Source organism: Phascolarctos cinereus, unplaced genomic scaffold, assembly GCF_003287225.1.
Source record: "Phascolarctos cinereus isolate Bilbo 61053 unplaced genomic scaffold, phaCin_HiC Scaffold_7;HRSCAF=346, whole genome shotgun sequence".
Lineage (NCBI taxonomy): Eukaryota > Metazoa > Chordata > Mammalia > Diprotodontia > Phascolarctidae > Phascolarctos > Phascolarctos cinereus.
In genome coordinates, this window is record NW_027556180.1 from 24,807,092 (window position 1) to 24,825,999 (window position 18,908).

The 18,908-nt window shown below is 36.2% G+C and overlaps 1 long non-coding RNA gene across 1 annotated transcript in view; it reads left to right on the top strand.

Annotated features, from left to right (window-relative positions):
- The first annotated feature begins 579 nt into the window (after positions 1 to 579).
- LOC144454826 (uncharacterized) overlaps positions 580 to 18,908 on the top strand; it is a 45,598-nt gene continuing 27,269 nt past the window's right edge. Inside the window, exon 1 of the long non-coding RNA XR_013483368.1 lies at positions 580 to 783. This is a non-coding gene — a long non-coding RNA (uncharacterized LOC144454826). The remainder of the gene's footprint in view (positions 784 to 18,908) is intronic.

Genomic DNA, 18,908 nt, shown 5'->3' on the forward strand with positions numbered 1-18,908 from the left:
TCTCAAGGAACTCACTGTCTATTGAGGAGAAAACAAGCAAGCTGCTGACTACAAATAAGATCTATACAGAATAAGTTGGAGGTGATCTCTTATTGAAAGGGACTAGTATTAAGAGGGGTCAGCAATGACTTCTTATAGAAGGTGAAATTTTATTTGGAACTTGAAAGAAGGCTGGAGGTAGAGATAAGATGGAGAAGAGAATTCCAAATGTGAGTGATATGGTTAAGAGGTTCAGGGGTCCTGGGACCCCAAAATCACAATGTGTGAGTCCTGCCGGAAAGAATTTGACCCAAGCTTCTCTCAGTCAAAGACAAGGTTTATTAGATCATCTATCATATTGGGCAGATTCTTAAGGAGTCTCAACACAGGTAAGCAGTAGCTAAATTATAAGAATCTAAGCAATGGCTAGATTATAAGAATCTCAGCAGTGGCTCGATTTTAAGAATTTAAGCATCTGAATGGAGACAAGATGGACCTTATATACAGAATGACCATGGGAGGGATCTAGGAGTGGCCAAGTAGTCTATGAGGTAATAGAATTCCAGGGACCTGGACCACATGGCCAAGGGAGATGGAGAAGTTCCCTGGGGTCATAGAGAGGTTCACAATGAAAGGCCAGTTAATAGGGTTATAGCCTCAGGGGAATGCCATAGATTTGGCCATGCGGTAAAGACCAGGGTTTTTCCTTTCTGGGGCCTAGATCCCAACCCCATCATGATGACAGCCAGAAAAAAATGCCCTGAACTGGAAGATTGCATTTTTGGCGGAAGAAACAGTAAAGAGGTCAGTGTCAATGGATTTTAAATTACATGTGGGTGGGAGGTGGGAAATGGGGAAGCGGATAAGCATTTATAAGTGACAGGATATGGCCCAAGCCAAGACCTTTGCCCCTTACCCCAAAAATTATTTATTTCCCATTTGTGTACAGGCCCTAGAAAAACCCACTTTGGATACTCCTTGAACTCTTATTAGATCAAGGAAGTCTTTAGGGGTCACCTGAGGCTACAATCCTATCAACTGGCCTTTCCTTATGGCCTACATCCAATCTTCCAATCCTCAGTTACCCTTAACCTAGCCGAGCCCTCTGTTGTCTATTACCAGTGGATGGTCCCTGGCTACTTCCTACTCTTGATTCTATCTATTGACCTCCAGTCACCCCAGCTTACTGGTCAATCCCATCAAATCCTCCCTAGACCCTTCCTCACAGTCAGTCCAAATTACTTGGCCACTCCTAGATCCCTCCCACAGTCTTTCTGTATACAAGGTCCATCTGCCATCCATTAAGGTACTCAGATTCTTTCAGAGTCTAGCCAAGTGCTCACAAATATTCAGGTTCCTGAAGAGTCTAACTAATCTTTAATAAACCTTACCTCTGCCTGAAAGAAGCTTTGAGTTGAATTCATTCAGGGAAGTCCCATGTGTTGCTATTTTTTGGTCCCAGAACCCCTAAACCTCAATATATGGTTCCCTGAACCTCAACATAAGGACTCTGCTAAATATTCCAAAAAACATTTCATTTCAATCTCACAGTCACCTTGCAAGATAGGTTCTATTAATAACCCCATTTTACAGTCAAGGAAACTGAGACAAATGAGTGCAATGACTTATCCAGAGTCATGTAGGTAGTGTCCAAGGCCAGATTTAAACTCAGTTCTTCTCAACTCAAAGGCCAGTTCTCTATCTACTGTGCCCCCAGCTGTCTCTATTGGGGAAGATAGTGAGGAATGTAAGGTACCACATAAAATCTCAGACCAATATCTCTTTTGGCCCTCTTGGATGCGGTTATGTCTGGGAGAGAAAAGACAGTAAGATGAACTTTTAATTTTCCAGAGAAGGCTAAAGAGATTGGAGGGGTCCAAGTCCTTAAGGGCTTTGCATGCTCCACAGAGGATATTTTATCCTCAGGGTGATTGGGAATCACTGAAATTTCCTGACCAGTGGGATGGCATGGTCATGTCTGTACTTAGGATGATTAATCTGACAGCTAGGTGTATGATAAATTGGAGTTGAGAGATACTTGAGGCAGAGAAAATAACCAGCAAAACAATGCATTTAACTAGGACTTGACAGAAGCCAAAGGATCTAGGTCAGAGATGGAAACGAGGAGGGAGAGAAATCCAGTCATGGATGGATGATGGCTAATAAAAATACCCCAAGTTGGAAGACAGACTATCTCATTCACTGAATGGCAAGGAGGTCAGTGTCACTGGATTACAGAATATGCTGATGTGAGGAAAATGAAAGAAGACTTGGAATTTGTGTATAGTTGAGGGCAGTTTGTGAAGGACTTTGAATGTCAAACAGAGTCTTGACTCGTACAGAAGTTAGCTCTAGAGAAGATGGCTTATTTTTTGAGAGAGAAGCCTTTTGTCTTGGAGAACTAATCAGGCCCTGATCCCAGGTCTTTATTTGCCTTGGGAATGGTAAATCTCAAAAATTTAGAGTAAGTCAGAGAGTTAAAATGTACCCCAGAAACCATTTATTTAGTTTAACTTGTACCTGAAACAAAATGCCTTTTACAAGTTCCCCTAGCTTGAGGTTTCCCCCCTGTGCAGGAAGATCTCTAGGGAAGAGCAACTCATCACTTGTATAGGGAACTTATTTCATTTTTTCATAGCTTTAGTGGTTAAGAAATTATTACTAACATCCAAATTGGGTTCTCCTTTTCCCCTCATCTTTCCAACTTTGCCCTCTCAAGTCAAGGAGAACACATCTAATCATTGTTACATAGAATAGCAGTCCTTCAAATTATTGAATACAGTCATCAAGTCCTCTCTAAGTCTTTACTCCTGGCTAAAACACAAAAGGAAAATTCATTTTTTTCCCCCTTCACTCGATTCTGGTACCTTTACAATCCATCTCCCTTTCTTCTGGACACACAAAGGTTATCAATGTCCTTTTTAAAATGTAGCTAGGAAAAATGAGCACCATACTACAATTGTGGTATGATCAAAGTAGGTCATCACTTTTACCATGTTGGACATTTGTCCCCTTCTTATTGTGGCCTAAAATCACCTAAGTATTTTTGCCTGCTCTAAGACTCATTCTGAGCTACAATCTACAAAAATTCCTTAAGGAGGTGACAGTGAGGGAATAGATAATTATCCCCAGAAGAAGCCAAACAAGGGGGCATGCTGAAGAGATGTAACATTTTGCTTTGAAGTGGCACATGCCATTAGGAGAATAGATATTACTATTGTTTGTTGCTGATCTGTTTGTTTACCAAAAGGAAGGGCAAATGGACCTAAATCTATATCAACTCTTGTTAAACTTCTCATTTTTAAAGTTCTTTGTGATATGAGATTATAAATGAGAATAGACAAAATTGTCCAAGAGGGAGCATTTGGAAGGTAAAGCTTGAGTGAAGTATTAAGCGAGGATAAAAAGTATGCAAAAGTAACCACAGCCTTCTTGTTAAGTATTCTTCTAGGAGTTTGAAACTCCTGGAAGGCTATGAAGACATGAAGGTTTGCTATTCTTGGACTCAAGAATACTTCATGTGCATGAAGCACAATTAACTTGCTTTCTCTAAGACCTAGATCCCCTTTTGTTTTGGCCTCAGCTGTAGCATAATTTTGCATTTGTTTGTGTGTGTGTCTGTGTGTGTATCTTTGAAGCAAAATAATAAAGAGATTTTGAGTTGTCACTTCTTTGATTGAAGTTAATACTATATTTTAATGAGAAAATGTTTGTAGAGCTCTTAACAGTCGGTCAGTCAACAAACATTTATTAAGTACTTTTATGTGCCAGGTACTATGCTAAGCACTGGGGATTAAAAAAAAAAAGACAGTTCCTTCTACAAAAGGAGGCTGAAAAGTACATGTTGGGATGGGAGGGCAGAAAGGGAACCAACTTTGGGGGAATTGTGGAGAAGTCAGAAGTCTCAAAGTAGTGCAGTCAGGTGTGAAATTAGAAGTTAGGTGCTTAATAAATAATGATTTATTTCCTTCCTTTAATCTAGGTTTCTTTGGCTTTACTTCTCACCCAGTCCTGGTCCTTTTGAAACAATCATAGAATCACAAATTTATAGGTAACAGGAATGTTAGAGGTCATCTTCACCAGCAATTTCATTTTACAAATGAGGAAAGTGAGGCAAGCCCAAGGAGAATAGGAGATTTAAACCAAGATCACACATTTATATTAATATCTGAAGTGAGAAATGAAGCTGGGGGCTCTAATTCCAGAATCAATTCACTCTCCACTGTACCACAACACCTCCCTAGTAGTCTGTAGTATTTGGAATTACTCATAAAACCACATAAAGTTTACACGCATGCGTGCGCACACGCAACAGTGCACTATTTAAGGTGTCTTTTTACTGTACCCCTGCCTCCCCATCCTGACAAATAGAAACAATTGAAATTGTTCCATCCTCTCCATGAAGAAAAAAAAGAAAAGAAACCTTAAAAATGAGTCAGTGCTCAATGAAACTGTAGGGAAAAGAAGAATAGACCCAATTAACATGGCTTGATAACCAAGTTTGCCCTTATCTCTTACAGACCGGGCAACCTTATAATACTGGTCCTGAAATAACAAGTCAGGATGACTTCTCATACCTTATCTAGGTCATTAATGAGTTAGAGGTATTTCCAGTTATTTTAGAATCAATTTAGGAGGCTCCTTTTCATTAATTACCTAGCTTTACTGGGCCTAGCTTTCAAAGGAACTTTGTTTCAAACCTTCATGTTCAAAAACTTTTCTTTGCTGTGAAGAATCAGGTTGGGCCAAATACAACTTTACTTCCAGGACATCTGAATGAAGACAGAAGTTCAGCACCTTAGCAACAACTGGCCAAAGCTAATTGGCAAGAATACTCAGTTAAAATTCTGTAATGCCTCATCTGCTTTAATCCCTCAACTTGTACTTGCTTTCAGAGTTGGGTTCCCAGAAGACAGCTGCTACTCATAGGTTCTACGATATTGTTTTTAAACTTCAACTTCTATGACTATACCTCAAGAGCCCCCACTGATGTACTTCCACTTAAAAATCTATCAGTAGACACAACTACCTCTTGTTTAAAGGTATTTTCTGAGATTGCATGATAAAACAAAAGTGACAAAATACTTCCTCCATAAACCTACACAGTCCTCTCCTACGAATGCACAAAATATTGATGGAAAAAATGAACAAAGTGCTTATGAAATAAATTTAGTGATAGTGAGGCACCAGTGGTCAGGTCTCTTCACTCTGATAATGCTGCGTGAAACTCCTAGTACTTTCTTTCTTGTGAAATCTCCACAAAATTTCCTCCTGGGTGCAAAATTTCTGCTAGTTTGGTTATTTTATGGACTCCATGAGTCTGTTCCTCTCTACAATGTAATTTTCCCCTCAGATGTGTTTTAAATTCACTCAAACTGACTTTCCAACTAGTAGGTTCAGGTTTCTATCTGGACGAGTAGCTCTGCTGCTAGAGGCCATATCCAATAGTGAGGTATGGTGAAAGAGAAATGAATTTTCCAATCATCCACTATTTATTCATTTTTGGAGGTATGACCTCTTCCTCTACTACTAGTTCCTGGACTTGAAGTTGGATGATCTCTTAAAATTTTCTAAATTTGTATTTAAAGGATAATGGTGGTGGTGGTTGAAGGATGATATTCCTATCTTCTATCCACTTGGGAAATTCCCTTTCTAATTTAATGGAGAAATTCACATTTCCTAAACACTTTGTTATTCATGATTTCTACCAAATTGTTTTAAGAAGAAATGTATTTCCTACAGTAGAAGACATTTTTTATTCTCCTTTGTCAGGTCTCTCTCTCTCCTCCCTATTAAATTAAAAAAAAAGACTTCAGGGAAATTTCAAGATACTTTCCCCCCTCCCCCAATAGACATGCCTACTTCAGGCATTCAGGAGACAATGTGGGCAATGGTGCATACTGGGGAAAGTGATGATGACACAAGCATGATAACTAACTTAATTTAGCTAGAACAGAGAGTACATTAAAAGGACATGCAAGATACATTTAAAAATCCAAACAGATACCAGGGCTTGTGTAGTTTCTTTAATGTGAGGCTAAAGTGTTTGTGCTTTATTGGTTAGACAGAGAATATCGTTAAATTTATTTTTTAAATGAGGTACAGACACGTTCTGATAATGGTCAAAGCTACTGCCCTTGTTGGGGAGAGATGAGTGCTGGCTGGAGGATCATGAGGAAAAAGAAATCATCTGAGGAATAACTCAAACATTACAATGACAAAACAACAACAACAACAAAAACTATAGCTCTTGATATGTCATAATATGGAGTATTAAGTGATAAATAAAGCAAAAATAAGTCAATCCACAAACATTTGCTGGTGACTTGAGTGAGTCTCGTACACAGGAAGAGAAAAAATAAAAAAGTTTCTGTCCTATAAATGGAGCTTTTATTGAAGTAAGTAACATCTTTCTAAGACCTTAAGCAGGCATTATATGTAATTAGGATAAGCTAGAAGCCTTGCTTAACATTAGAGGTGAAGCAAGGATGTCCATTGTCACCATTACTCAATATTGTACTAGAAATGCTAGCTTGAGAAGTAAACAATAAAAAATAAATTAGAGGAATAAGAACAGGTAATTAGGAAGCAAAAGTATCACTCTTTGAAAATTATATGATGGCAGGGAAACCAAGAGAATCAACTAAAGTACTAGGTGAAACAGTTATCAAATTTAACAAAGTAGTAGGATATAAAATAGACATACAAGTAATCAGCATTTCTATACATTACCAACAAAACCCAGTGGGAAGAGATAGAAGAAGAAATTCCATTTAAAATAACTGCAGACATTATAAAATACTTGGGAATCTATCTGCCAAGGCAAAGCCAGAGACTTTATGGACACAACTACAAAATACTTTTAATACAAATAAAAATCCAAATGATTGCAATGATATTCTTTTGCTCATAGATAGGCCAAGTCAATACAGTAAAAATGAGAATTCTTTCTAAATTGATTTACATATTCAGTGACAATCCCAAACTATGAGGAATTATTTTATAGATCTATAAAAAATAACAAAATTCGTATAGAACAAAAGGTAAAGAATATCAAGGGAAACTATTAAACAATGTGAAGATAGGCAGTCTAGCATTACCAGATTTCAAACCATATTACAAAACAGTAATCCTCAAAACAATCTGGTACTGGCTAAGAAATAGAGTGGTGGATCAGTGGTATACAATACACAATAGTAAAAGACCATAACAATCTCATGTTTGATAAACCCAAACAAAAACTATTTGACAAAAACTCTATGAAAACTGGAAAATAGTTTGGCAGAAAACAGTTATAGACTAACATCTCATGCCATGTATCACAAAAAGACTAAACTGGTACATGATTTAAACCTGAAGGGTGATATCATAAACAAATTAGGGGAATCTGGAAAAAAAATTACTTGTCAGATCTATGAATAAATGAGAGATAGGGACACAGAAAATATAAAGGATAATTTTTATGACACAAAATTAAAAAGTTTTGCACATACAAAACCAAAAATTAGAAGGAAAGCTGAGAAGTAGGAGGAAAAAAATACAGCAAATTTCACTAATAAAGGCCTCATTTCTCAAGTATAGAGGAAACAAAGTCAAATTTATATAAAAAAAGAAACTTTGAAAAAAATTAAAACTACTTTGGTAGTGTTCAATCATTTCTCTCATGTCTGACTCTTTTTTTTTCCCCATTAGGCAATAGGGTTAAGTGATTTTCCCAGAGTCGCACAGCTAGTAAATGTCAAGTATCTGAAGTAAGATTTGAACTCCGGTCCTCCTAACTCCAGGGTTGGTGCTCTACTTACTGTGCCACCAAGCTGCCCTGATGTCTGACTCTTTGTGACCCCTTTTGGGGTTTTCTTGCAAATATACTGGAGTGATTTGCCAGTTCCTTCTGCAGTTCATTTTACAGATGAGTAAATGGGGCAAACAGGGTTAGGTGACTTGCCTATTGTTACACAGACACTAAGTATGGGAGGATAGATTTAAAGTCAGGAACATAAAAAAGAGCTCAGCTTAGGAAACTCATTTCTCACCAGGTCTCACTACCATGGGATTTTTGTGATTTACTTCTCTATTATGCCCCCCACAAGATACCTCCTCCTCTCCTCCCTCTTCCAATTTCCTTTTGTGTTTAGTCTTTCTCCATTAGATAGCAAAATAATTGAGAGCCAACACTTTCTTTTTTTTCTTTCTTTGTATCCCCAGCACTCAGCTCAAAGCCTAGCCCACAAGAGGTATTTCAAAAGTGTTTATTGACCATTAGCTACCAAGAATCTTTCATTCATCACCACCAGCAATAATGCAGAAGACTTGCTTTGGTTTTGTCTTCATATCTCAGCAGTTTAGAGTATACAGCTCCCACTTACTCAATGCTTTGGGAATCAAATTGATGTTATAGTAGCTTCCTGCTTTCTGATTGCTGTAGTATTGACACAAATTCATAGAGGTAGAGATTATGTGAGCTAGGAGGAACTTTAGAGGTACTGTAGAAATAGCCTAATTTTATAATAAAGAAAATGAGGAAAGAGAGAGAGTGAAAGAGTGAGAGAAAGAGAGAGAGAGAGAGAGAGAGAGAGAGAGAGAGAGAGAGAGAGAGAGAGAGAGAGAGAGTGTGTATTTAAGTGACTTTGACAAGGTTGTAGAGCTGACAGCAATAGTAAGGTTTTCTGACTCATCACTTTTAGTGACTCCTGTTCTGTAGTATCTCCATGAATGAAAACCAAAGTTCAAATGAAATGACAATCATTTAATTATAATGCAACAGATACATTCTTTTGAAAATATATTCTTATCTTCCAGACAGATTGTTAAATAATATTGATACTAAGGTTTCAAATATAGAAGTCTTCATTTTGGTAGGCCTACCCAATGTATATTTTCTTCAAGTAATTGTTGGTAAAATAAATCATAATGAATAATAAAGACAGTTGGTACCTCCTTTTTTTTCTTTTTTAATTTGTTTAAAATATTATTTACATGTTTAATTTTATAGCACCTACATTTTGTTTGTATGCCTTGCCCTCCTTCGTCCCAGACAGTTATACCTTATAAAATGGAATAAAAAATAAAATTAAAAGAGGGGGTAAAAAAGTTCAGCAAGGCTAGCCAACACATCATGTGTAATGTTCTCCATCCATAGCACTACACTTGTGCAAAGAAGCAAGGGTAGGTTCTTTCCCATATCTCTTTGAGGAAAAGTTTGATCATTATAATTGTGTAGAGTTCCATTTCAATTCTTTTGTGTATTTTTATTTTCCTTTCTCTTGTCCTAGACATTGTTTTCCTTGTCCTGCTTAGTTCCATTGGCATCAGGTCAAAGGCTTCTTCCCATGCTTCTTTAAATTCCTCTTTTTCACTTTTCACTTTATCTTAAGGCTTGAAAACCAATAGGGAACCTCTCAAACAAAACCCTAAATTATCTTTGACCATCTAAAGACAAAGGTGAGTTGCATTTTTACTGGCAATGATACAACCAGACAAAAAAATCAAAATTTCATTTTTGTTCTTTTGGGAGCTTGTGCCTACTTCTCCATGTAAGCAATGGAATTTGAAAGAAACAAATTAACATCTCAAATATATATATATATATATATCGAGGCCCCATGTGTACTAATACACCAAATAGCAAGATATTTTCCTGAATTGTAGGAACTTAGCACAAAAAATTAAGGGCAATGTCAATAATATCCTTTGAAACGCTCAAGACCTAAAGACTGATAATTTTATCATAACAATTCAAAATAAATATAATATCAAATACATAAGGTTTTTTACATAAGCTCCCCATAATTAACAGTAGCATGCCTAATATCTATCATATAAATATTAAACAAAGCTCTAAGACAATCAAAATTTCTAAATTCTAAAGAATAAATCATCTTAAAAATTAACACACTATCATATATTTTAGAAAATGAATTTAGCAAATAATACAATATTAACATCCTAATAATCATGGTATTAAAGGGGGGAAACTTTTGTGAGCATTTGGCAAAAACACATTAGTAGTTGAAGAAATGCCACATTTAAAAGCAACAATTTATAAATGATAGCAAAATATTCTATTGAGATACTTTCAATGAAAAAGTTTATGATCATTACCAATTTGATCTTAAAGAGTCTTTATTCTTCTCAGACTAAGAGAAGATAGTGCTAGAATGTTATCATTAGTTTAATACCATTAGTTTTATGATTCTGGGAAGAATCTTCATGTTTTAAAATGATAAAATGAAATTGTAAATGTGCCTAAAGCTTTAAAGAATGTTAGGAGAGGCATCTAGGTGGCACAGTGGATAAAGCACTGGCCCTGGAGTCAGGAGGACCTGAGTTCAAATGTGACCTCAGACACTTGACACTTACTAGCTGTGTGACCCTGGGCAAGTCACTTACCCTATTGCCTCACCATGAAAAAAAAAAAGATTGGTAGGAATCCTAATGGAAAATGTTATAACTGTATTTCCAACACTATGGAAATATCTAAACTCTAGAACTTGGAAAAAATTGAATTGCTATGGTCTCTACAGTTGTGAAAATTGTTGTGTATCCATTCCCACAGACAAATTAAGTATAATATTAAACAACAGAGATAAGAATGTACAGATCATCATTATCTCATGTGTCTTTTCCTTAGCAGATACATTCACATATATCTAATGTTTTTTAGAATACAAATCACCATCTCATTTGCAAAGACTGCCTATTAAGGAACAGAGATATGAGAAGGTTATGATCTGTGTTATTGGGGAGGGGAAAATCAAATTTTTCTCATACTATATGTGTGATATAGGTATACACACATAGATACACATATACATGTGCACACACACAGTATGTGTGTGTGTTTGTGTGTGTGTGTGTTTGCTACCAGACAAACTGTAAAGTGACATGCTGGTTCTAGAAAAGAAACTGCAATCAACTGCCTTATTTGAATACATCACTCCATTAATCCAGGCCACACTATCCTCATCTGCAAAATGGACATGAATCAGATGATCATGAAGGTGCTGTCCAGTTTTGAGACAATGACTGTGGCAAAATAACTGATATATACAAGGTACATTATATACTTTAAGTCATGTAATTTTCCTAGCATCCCTGTAAGGTATGATAAGGAAATTGTAACTTTCTTAAGTTAGCACATCCAACTTGGCCTGGAGCACAGGCCTAGAGTCAGTAAAACTCATTTTCCTGTGTTCAAATCTAACCTCAGTCATTCACTAGCTGTGTGACCCTGGGCAAGTCACTTAACCCCACTGGCCTCAGTTCCTCATTTGTAAAATGAGCAGGAGAAGGAAATGGCAAACTGCTCAAGTATCCAGTATCTTTACCAAGAAAACCCTAAGTGGGATTACAAAGAGTCAGACAGAACTGAAAATGACTGAACAATAATGAAGTTTGCACAATTAATAAGTTGCAGAGCCTGAAGTCAAATCCATTCAGTATCCTAAGGCCAGATTGCTATTACCTAAGTTCATCACACCCAGGAAGCAGCCTACTAATATGACAGGTTGATATCATGGAGCTTTTTCTACCTAGGCAGGAAGACCTATTTACTTACATGCTGTCATCTCCATGTAAATGTATGATCCTATAGGGGAGGTTTTTTTTTTTTAAATCTCCATTTGTATCCCTGGAGCTTTGCAAATTGCCAGAAACATAATAATAGCATTGTAGTTTCAATGTTATGCAAGTCATGCATTACTAAAAGTGAAAAATGAAGGTAATATCCCAGCCTTCAAGGAACTTGAAGTCTAGCTGGAAAGAGAGAATGTACACCTTCTTGGCTAACGCTTCATAAATGATTTTATGTTTTCATTAGTTCTGAGTAGACATAAAGAACTGTTGGGACTTGAGTGGGGTTAATCAGAAGGAGGTCAACTACAAGTGGAGTAATGAGTTCCTAAATAATCAAGGATTTGTTTAGCTCATTTGAACACTAGCCTTTATAAATTTCTACTCGTATTTACTCTGGTACCTTTTGAATTTTGTAAGATTTCTATATGAATAAAGTAGCTGAAGATACTCTTATTTGCCACTTACCCAGTTCAGCCCCAGCTCTGTTGCAGGAAGTGCAGCAAAGGATATGTTGACAGCCTTAATCAAGACATGGGCCTACTATCTCTTCCTGAATGTCTCAATGCCAGAAAAATAGAATTCAAATGGGAATTTTACTTTTGAAAAGGAGAGTCTTTCCTTGAGCCTTTGCCAAGTTCTCCGGAAACAGTTTAATGGTGTATGCCAGTCCAGTAGAGATTATGTGAGGAAAGAAGATCACAAATCAGTTCTTCAGCTATCCTAGTCTCATGTAATTTGAAGGGCTGATATGTGAGGGTCAGAACCTTGAATAAGACTCTGCAGTGAATTGGCAGCTACTTGAAAATCCGAGGCCAGCCTCTTTGGCCTGTGTCCTATCTGTTCCCTCTGATGAAAGAGATGGGAGGAAATGTGTTGCTTATTGATGCCAGGGATGTTATTTTTCTTTGTTAGTGTGTCTCACACTGGGAAAGACAAATGTTTCTCTGTGTGTAAACTCTATGTGTAAAGAAAATTCAGCTTATCACTGCTGTATGTTCCACATATGATACATATTTTTTCCAATAGGCCACTTAAGGTTTTCTCTTGAACTCTATGGTTGCATGCTAATGTCTGCTTCTAACAGTAAATGTCTAGAAAAAAGAAAGGTAGTAGGATTTTCCCAGTGAATTAATTTTCATTGTTATTAAAAATAGCATTTGAATCAGTGAATATAAGTAGAAAGGTTTCTTTGAAATTACTTTCTCACACTAAACTTCAAATTCCTTGTCTGATTCCTGGATTTTTTAGTAATCATCCATTGTGTATTAAACAAACATTTATTGGAAAGGTCAAGCTCCTTCCAAAAATAAACAAAAACAAAACCAAAAAATACCCCTTAATCCTGTTTTCCTAGAGATCATTTCAGGCAATAAGTCATATATACTACCACCTCAATCTCAGAAGAACAAGAATTTGAGGTGACTCTCTCACTCTAAGTAATTTTTAATTTGTCTTCCATACATTGAATAGCCTGCTTCTATTTTTTTCCCCTAGATTAAATCTTACTTTTTTTCCAAGGATTCAGTTGTCACCTCTTCAAGGAGATCTCACCTTAGAAGGTCACCTCCCTGACTGTTTCTCTGTATCCTCATATCCTACCACAGTGCCTTCTTCATAGCAGATGTTGAATGAATGCTATTTACAGTGAACAAGTGATGCCTTGAACTTAGTATGCCTTTCATGGAATTTTCCTTTGACTGCAGTGCTTTAAATAGGACCGACTCCATTGTATTTTTAAAAAGACAGAAAATAGATTTCTTTTTATAGACATTCTGGTAGACAAAGTTTTCATTTTCATTTCTGATTCATGAAAGTTGACAGCTGCAGAATGATTCATTCAGAAGGGTCAATATGACCAAATAAGAAATTAAGTTGGCAAAAAACAATACTCTTATTAATTTTAACTCACTTTCCCTTATAACAAGTACATTATTATACAATTGTTATTTCTAGGACCAGTAATAAGTACCAGGACTTTTTGCCTTGTGTGTGAAATAGTTGTTTCCCAGCTAGTGAATAAATCCTCCAGTGCTCAGATAGTTTAAGAAATTCCAGTATTTGTGATTTTGTCTAAAAAAACCACAGTAGTTATTGATTTATCATCAACAACATTCAATCCATCAAGTATAAATTTACATTTGATTTAATATCCTTTATCAAGTTTTACCATAATGCTAAAAAGCAAATAAATAAATAAAACAAATAAGCACACGAAACCTCAAAAGTGATCTTAATTAAAGATGGGAGGTACAAAATGGTCACCAGCAGATCTCTGCTTTCTTTAGCATGGGAAAGTTCTTGGTGAAGAAGTTCTATATTAATGATTAAGATCATCCATGCAACTGATAGTGTTAGAGAGTTGCTTAGATCATTGATAGGTTAAATTATTTGCCCCAAATCACATGACCAGGATAGGTCAGAGAGAGGACTTCATCCTAGATTCTCCAGGTTTGGGGCACAGTTTTCATGCCATGCTGCCTCCCATAATGGACAATATATAATTTTAATGTTTGCATAAGTACGTTATGTGCATTGCTTCATTTGAAGCTCACAATAATATTTCAAAGTAGTGTTAATATTTTGTAGATGAGAAGTCTGAAGCTAAGATATTAAGTCACTATGTTAATAAGTGTCTGAAGTGGAATTCAAACCCAGGTGTTCTTAACTACAGATCCTGTGTTATTAACACTATACTGCTTTTCAAATGAAACAGTCTCTGCCTACATTTTATTAGGGAAGCTCATAGTTATTATTATTATTGACATTTTATTGACTACTCTACCCATTAACATTCCTGCCATCAATTGATATCCAGGTATAGATAATAACTCTCTAGCTCATTATGATTTACCAAAAATTTCATATGTTCCCTATTTGATTATTACAACAACCATGTAAAGTAAATAAATATTGTTATTCACATTTTAATTAATGAGGAAACTGAGACACTTTGTCAGGTGATTTGTCCAAAATCACATAACTATTAGGTAGATATGATGGAGCACAAATTGAGGTCTTCTGACCCCAAATTCAGTGCTTTTCTCCCTATACTATATTCCAGGTTTTAAGGCAGGAAGTATTCATTTCAAAGGAAACTTTGATTAATATTAATTTACAAATTTATGATTCTCCTCATATGTTCATCTAGTAATCACTTGTTAGATGTCTTCTGTACATAACATTTGCTAAACTTCACTGTACCAAGGAAGTCACAGAGGAAAAAAAAATATATATATGTCTATATATGTATCTACATAAATATAGTCCCTACCACCATGAACTTACTCTCCTGGAGGTGTATATGGTTGGGTTTGGCTAAAAAAAGAGTAGAGTTAATAATCTCTTCCTTGAAGATCCTTCATCTTACTTGGGGAGAACAGATTGAAGTATGTATATGAGCTAACATGAATGCAGAATATTGGAAAACCCTTATTCTAATGAGGGGCTCATCAAGGCACAAGGAAAATACTACTTGCCAAAATGTGCCAATAAATAATTCATTATGATAATTAAAAGTAATTGTGCCTCACAATTAAATGCACACTGCTATTTCTCCAAAATATGTTTAAAGGGCCAAACAGGGTCTATTTAAAAATAGACAATACTAGTGTATCCCAATTCCCAAAGCCTACCACCCCCATTTTTCATGTGGGAGACATCATTGCTACACTAGAACATGATACCTCAGGCAACACAGAAGTGTCCTAAAAATTAGAGAAGACTTCCAATTTAGAAACGATACCAGAAGTTGCTCTGAGTTCTTCAACTTAAATGTAAGTTTCTCTAAATAAGAACCACATAGCTTCCCACTTGTTTTTAGACAATATGGCAAATAGAGGTATTTAATAAATGACTAACCAAAAATAAAACAAAAAACAAAAACAACTGAAACACTTCACAGCTATCCCCACTGATATCTCTTCCCCTATTCCAATAACATTCTAAAAATTCACACAGTAGACGTGCTAAAATCTTATCTTCTCCTGGTCCTCCGACAGCTACCCTGCTTCTACTTAGCATAGTTAAGTTTAAAATTAGCCAGTTTAATGCAGCAATAGGAGAAAGTATGATTGTAAAGGGGAACCTGCAAGTCATCCCAAATCATCCCAAAGATCAAAGGAGTTTAATTTACAAACTGTATCATTTATGAACCAAAATTCAGATGTTGGCAATATGTGATTAATCAGGTGAAGCCATCTAAGTGCTGCTGTCCTATTAGAGGTAAATCCTAGGCAAATTCCAGACCTCCACTGTTCTAGACCAACAGAATATGAAAAGTTGTTCTTAACTTTGAGATGATTTGGATCTATTATTGAACTAGCCCCAAGGTGGTATAGATAAGAGTTAGTTTGTTCCTCCTAAAACCCTATAAAAATGAGAATGCAAATGCCTGTGCCCCCTCTCCTCAGCCCTCTTCCATCCCAATTGGGTTCACACTGTGAAGTGATCCCTACTTGAATCCATGGGTACATGAGTGAATCCTCTCCCCATTTTCTTCCCCATGCTATCTGCCTCCCGTGACCATTCCGTTCCCCTGTCTCATTGTCTACCTGTGTACCTCTCATCACTTATCTCTATACCCTTTCTGGTTATTCAGGTATTATTGTCACCCCATTTCCTGCTGCCAAGATTGGTCTTTCCCACCTGCTCCCATTGCATAATTTCAGAAATTAATTATCAATTCAGTAAGTATTCTGAGACATCCTTAGGCATTGCCTTTTTGTGTGAAAGTTCTATCTGTTGTGTGGCACTGAATGAAATCTAGTTAGTGATTGATGCCCCCAGAAAAGTCTGAAATTTTCTCCACTTCAGACTCTTTAGCTTCTCATAGTACCTGTCAGTCGTCTCCTTTCCTATTGGATTCTGGACACCAGAGTATCCATTCTTACTTTATTCAGTGTCTATCTAGAGAAACAAAAACCTCTTCTTCATGCTGCATGATTTCACTATTTTTATTGATGTATTTGAAGACCTAGAATCTTTTACTCACTCTTAGTCCAATATTAAAAAAAATGTTATCTCATCCAAGTTGAAAATAAAGTGCTTATTCAGCACCCATTGGCAGGTGTAATGACCCTTAAGGGCATACACCATGAGGGCTGTACCTCATGGCAATTTCTCCTCTTGGTTTTGCAGAACCTGAATGTTGGATTTCAGGGTATGGTGTGAAGCCCATCTGTTTAGTCAGGCTTTGGCCTGATGGTGTGGGAAGATTTGGCAAATGAAAACTCTGCTATAGATGCTTTTAGGTATTGTAATTGGCCTCAGATATCAGCCCAGAGGCAAAATAATGAGCACATTTTAAAATGCAGATAATAGCACAATACAACATTAGCTTGCTTAAGCTATCTCTGAATCCCCATGGGTTGGCTGTGTTCCTCCAGCCAAATTAGAGTAAGGAGGTTGAAGACTATCTTGATATAGCACTAATGGAAGAAAGCCAACTCTTCCAGTTGAACGCAGATAGCTGATAGACTGGTGTCCACTGCTGTCCACACAGGGGCCAGGAGAGTCCTATGGTTTCATCTGTAAATTAGAGATGATTGTTTCTTTTTTTTTTCTTTTTTAAAAATTAATTTATTTTGATTTATCAACAATCACTTCCATAAGCTTCTGAGCTTCAAATTTTTCTTCCTCTCTCACTCTACCTCCCTCCCCAAACTTATATAAGCTATACGTATACATTCCTATTAAACATATTTTCACATTATTGATGTTGTAAGTAAGAATTAGAGCCAATAGGAGGATCCACCAGAAAGAGGAAACAAAACACAACAGAAGAAAACAATAGCAAATAGTATGATTTGATCTGCATTGAAACTCCATAGTTCTTTCTTTTTGTGGATAGCATTTTCTATCATGAGGCCTTTGGAGATGTCTCAGATCTTTGTATTGCTGAGAAGGGTTAAGTCTATTAATATTATTCCTCACACAACATGGCTGTTGCTATGTACAATGTTCCTCTGGTTCTGCTCATTTCACTCAGCATCAAACCATACACGTCTTTCCAAGTTTTTCTGAAGTCATCCTGTTCATCAATTCTTATAGCACAGTAGTATTCTATTACATTCATATACCACAACTTGCTCAGCCATTTCCCAATTGATGGGCATCCTCTCAATTTCTAATTCTTTGTCACCACAAAAAGAGCTGCTATGAATATTTTTGTACATGTGGGTCCTGTTCCCATTCATATAATCTCTCTGGGATATAACCCTAGAAATGCTATTGCTGGTCAAAGGGTAGGCACATTTTTATAACTCTTTTGGCATAGTTCCAAATTAAAGCTGATTATTTCTATCTCCATATATCTAATTTATTTCACAGTTTAAGCAGATAGAGTGCTGTGTTTGGAGTCAGGAAAGCTTGAGTTGGGAATCCTGCTTCAGAAGTTTATACTTAGATATGTATGTATCTATATACATATAACATGTGTGTGTGTATATATATATATATAGATATGTATGTATCTATATATACACACACACAAATGACTTCTCTGTGACTTATTTTTTTCATGTGTAAAATGAGACGATTTTACATGATCATTGCTAAGGTCACTTCTAGAACAAAATCAACAATAATTATAATTTGTGTGTCCATGGGTAAGTCATTTAAAATACATGAGCCTCAGTTTCTTTACTTGAAAAATGAGGATAATACTTTAATACCTCTCTCACAGAGGTGTTATGAGGATTCAAAGGGAAAACACACATATGCACATACACATAGATACACATATATAGATACACATATGCATACATGGGTACATATACATATGTTTCATACACAGACAATTTAAAGCACTATATAATTATCTGTTTTTTTTAATTATGGGTCTTTCCTTTCTGGATATGTTATAATGATACATTGACCCTTAAAATTACATTTACTAAAAACTCAAGGGCAAAGGGTATTAATATTAGAAAAATGTTTCCAGCCCAGATTTCTCCTCATCCAAGACCCAAGACCCTTTCCACTATTCTGTTTTAGTTTTGGCTTTTCTTGAGGCCTTTTCTTATGGTAGTTTGAACTAGAGATGTAGCTATAGCTAAATCTTGTTAAATTTTACTTCCATAATACCTGTAGCATATTCTTCTTTATCTCTCTTACATTGCTGTCACACTGGTCCAGGTCCTCATCACTTCACACCTGGACTATTGAAATAACCTCCTAATTCATCTCTCCCCATTCTAATCCATCCCCCACTCATCTGTCAAATCAATATTCCTGAAATGCAAATTTGACCATCCACCTCCCTCCCCCATTCAATCAATTCCACTTACTCCCTATTGCCTCAAGAATCAAATATAAAACCCTTCATTTGGCATTTAAATGATCAATAACCTAATTCT